Source organism: Mercurialis annua, linkage group LG7 (assembly GCF_937616625.2).
Source record: "Mercurialis annua linkage group LG7, ddMerAnnu1.2, whole genome shotgun sequence".
Taxonomy (NCBI): Eukaryota; Viridiplantae; Streptophyta; class Magnoliopsida; order Malpighiales; family Euphorbiaceae; genus Mercurialis; species Mercurialis annua.
In genome coordinates, this window is record NC_065576.1 from 31,145,992 (window position 1) to 31,150,357 (window position 4,366).

A 4,366-nucleotide genomic window follows, 5' to 3' on the forward strand; every position below is an offset into this window, starting at 1 on the left:
CAAACAACTTAAGTGATGGAAGAATTATCAAAGTTTATTTTTTTTCATTTTACGCTTTTGCTTTCATAGTGTTCCATTAATTTATTATTTAGGATTGTTAGGCATTTAGATAAACAATGGAATGCTTAATTGGTGAAAGTTAAGGTCTGAACTGGCTAATTAACCACAATTCATTAAATCATCCCACTAACCTATCAAATTCTGCCACTTAATAGCAGCAGGTTGCAGGAAAATATTCTTCTTATCTTTTTCACCATTTGTTCTATTTAGTTTTTTTCTTGCCAATTAAATTTGTCATTTTTTTCCACCATTTATTTTGATTAGTTTTTTTCTTTTGCAGGGTAAGCAACTAGGGCGATGGCTAGTGATGGCAGTGGCCTTTAGAACAGAGGATGTGTCTGCAAGAAAGAAGATTTTTTGCCAGAAGAATCATTCCAAAGCTGGAACTCCTATATTCATGCATTGTCTAACATAAAAAGCCGGTTCAAGGATCGGGTTTTGGCACGATCACTAGATAATGTCGAGCTGCAGGAAGTGCGTGGCGAAAGCCATAATGAGATGAAAAAAACTATGAATTGGTTGGATATTTTCTGGTTTGGGATTGGAGCTATAATGGGTGCAGGGGTATTTGTACTTACTGGCGAAGCTGCTCGGAATGATGCCGGTCCTGCGGTTATACTTTCATACCTAATATCGGGCATAACTGCATTGTTATCAGTGTTATGTTACAACGAATTCGCGACGGAATTACCGGTAGCCGGAGGTTCATTTTCGTATCTTAGAGTGGAATTAGGTGATTTTGTAGCTTTCATTGCTGCTGGGAACATTTTGTTTGAGTATATTATTTCTGGTGCTGGCGTGGCTCGGTCTTGGACTTCGTATTTGGCTACCCTCTTTAACAATGAACCAAACACTTTCCGCATACACGCCCCATTTCTTGCAGATAATTATAACTATTTAGATCCCATTGCTGTGATGATTTCGATCTTTATTTGTATTGGAGCATGTTGGAGTATCAAAGGTTCATCAAGATTCAACTCAATTGCTACAATAGTCCACATGTTCATCTTGGCATTCATCATCATCGCCGGTCTTACGAAGGCGAATACTGCCAATTTCACACCTTTCGCACCTTTTGGTATTCGCGGGATTCTGAAGGCATCATCTATGCTTTTCTTTGCATATATAGGATTTGATGGAGTAGCAACTTTAGGTGAGGAGATTGAAAACCCGGGTCGAGATATTCTGTTAGGACTAATTGGCTCCATGTCGGTTATTGTGGTACTTTACTGCGTTCTTGCAGCAACGCTAAGCTTAATGCAGCCTTACACCCAGATTGATGTTGATGCGCCATTCACAGTGGCATTTCAAGCTACGGGTATGAATTGGGAGAAATATATCGTTGGATTGGGTGCGTTGAAAGGGATGACAACAGTTTTGCTAACTAATGTGCTCGGACAATCTCGATATTTCACTCATATCGGCAGAACCCACATGGCCCCGCCTATACTTGCTTCCGTCAATAAAAGAACTGGCACCCCAGTGATTGCCACAGTTTGCATGACTGTAGCATATTGTATTGTTTCTTTCTTCACAAGCCTTGATGTTTTGGCAAACCTCTTGTCTATCTCCACCCTTTTCATATTTTCTCTTGTGGCTCTTGCATTGCTGGTGAGACGATACTATGTGACTAATGAGACGTTGAATGTTGACAGAAAGAAGCTTATTGGATTGTTGGGGTTAATCGTAGCATCCTCAATTGCATGTGCTGTTTACTGGGCAGTCTCAAATGGCTGGATTGGTTATGTAATAACCGTACCGATTTGGTTTTTCTCCACATTAGCACTACAGCTGACACTGAATCAAGCAAGAAAGCCTAAATTATGGGGAGTACCATTGGTGCCATGGCTACCATCTGCTTCGATTGCTCTAAATGTTTTTATTATGGGATCCATCGACGGGGCATCATTCATTAGATTTTCCATCTGGACAGGGGTATTGCTTGTCTATTATCTGCTTGTGGCACTGCATGCTTCTTATGATGCAGCAAAGAAATTGCAAATAGAAGTAGTTGTCAACATTTAGGGAAGTTTTCTTTAGTGTTTTTGGTTATATTTTTGAGATAATTATTAATTTGATGTCTGAACTTGTTCAAAGTGACAATTTAATGTTTGTTTTCAATTTGGTGTTTAAATTGGCTAAATATAACAAATAAGTGGTTTTACTAGATCATCTTTAGATTGTTCGTTATAAGATTAATGGACTTAAAACAAAGGGTCAATTTATTCCTTTAAGTTTATGTTTAATAACAAAAAATACAAACATAAATATTGTAACTAAAAGCTCCAAAATATTATATGATTGTATAATTAAACTCTATATTCTACCTGAGCATGGCCTCAGATCACAAGGACGGTGCATCCTGCAGATGCCTGGAATGAACATCCATATTCAAGAAAAAAAAGTTCATATCCAATTTCATTGGCATAAAATAAAAATGCTAGAATTCAATTCAACTGAATCTAAAATGGTCAATGAGAGAAAAAAGTCATAGTTTACCGGAATCAAAAACTTCAACAAATAAAATTAATTTTAAATAATTTAATCAGAAAACAAGTAAGACAAAATTTGAATTATTGCAAAAGATTTATTCCAAACAAGAAAGTAATATATTTCCACTTGAAAAAGAAATATATTCATAAAGAAAAATAAAATTCAAAAAGTATTGGGATTAAAAAGTAAACAGCAAGTGAAACTATTGAAAGTTCAAAAAGAAACTTACATGGAAGGGATAAATTGACAATTTAATTTGCACTTAAATAACCAACAAATAAAAAATCACTTGGAAATATTTTTAGCACGATTTTTCTCAAATTTTGTAATTTCACCCGTAATAAAAGCTAAGCCATAGACTTTGATAAAAAACTGGATTAAAAAAAAGAAGCAAATTCCATGCACTTGCCTTGCATGATAAGAATACTATCTACCAAATGTAAAAACCTGGACACATGCTGGTACAAAGACTACTTTCCGAGCTCTGTGTTCTTTTTTTATCAAAAATTGGGTCGAGAAATCAGAAAACGTACCCGAGCATTTCAACTAGATTGACACCCTTATAGCGTTACTACTTACTAGAATCTATGTTACTCGATTATCACAGAGACAAGTGTGTTGCCAACATTTATATAGGTCATTTGTCATGAATCCAAAACATTAACAACCTCTTATAAAAATAGAGTAAGCTATGATACCTCTCCGTCGCAGTCGCGTTGGTTAAAGGTGGATTCTAATCACATAATCATCTAAAACTAAAGTAAGAAATTTGGAAATCAGGACAAACATATATAGTAAAACACAAATTCTTTTAGAACCTTAAGGCACCACCATAAATTTCATACTAAAGAAGCAAAACAAGGTTGACCTTCATTTCGTTAAGAACATCAGGCTCTGTAAGTTAATCATGCCAAAATAAACAACAAAACTTGGAATTTTTCAAACAGGATTTTGTAATTAAAAGGCTTATCCTGTCTGCCAAAATAATAAAATTTAAATAGAATAACAATTAAGTACAAAATAATTGTTCAACCACCACATAATAACCAATAAATAGTTGAATCAGTTAAGTTAAACAACATAAAAGATGAGTAAGGAATCAGTAGAATAAGGGATTTCATTTATCTGAGTGATATCATATATATATATATATATATATATATATATATTATATATATATATATATATATATATATATATATATATATATATATATATATATATATATATATATATATATATATATATATATATATATATATACTAGGGTTAATTCCTAAAAAAATCACGAACTTTACATGGAGTTTCATTTTAATCATGACCTTTAAAAGTTGCCATATAAAGGCACGAACTTTCATTTTGTTTCAAATCTATCATTTCGGTGTATTTTTGTTGACTAAATTCTTCAATAAACCATTAATGAAAGACCCAAATTATAAATCGACGTTAAATCTTATTATCTTTTAGTTAGAGTATATAGGATTAGGAATTTTTGGTTCGATAAAATACACCGGATTTTACTTTGGCGATAGATTTGAAACAAAATGAAAGTTCGTGCCTTTAAATGACAACTTTTAAAGTTCATGATTAAAATGAAATTTCGTGTAAAGTTCATGATTTTTTTAGGAATTAACTCTATATATTATATTCAAAAAGATTGAAAACCACTTAAATCTAGTAATAATGTAACATCTTCAATTATGCAAGCTATCAATTTTTTTTGAATTGGCACTAATTTACTAATTCAGTTTTTCAATTTGTTCAAAGAATAAACACATTTAGGATAGTATTAATTTGCTATAAAAACGTCGAA

The 4,366-nt window shown here is 33.0% G+C and overlaps 1 pseudogene; it reads left to right on the top strand.

The window, feature by feature from the left end:
* Positions 1–357: 357 nt before the first annotated feature.
* Positions 358–2,090, top strand: LOC126657020 (cationic amino acid transporter 1-like; annotated as a pseudogene).
* Positions 2,091–4,366: the final 2,276 nt, after the last annotated feature.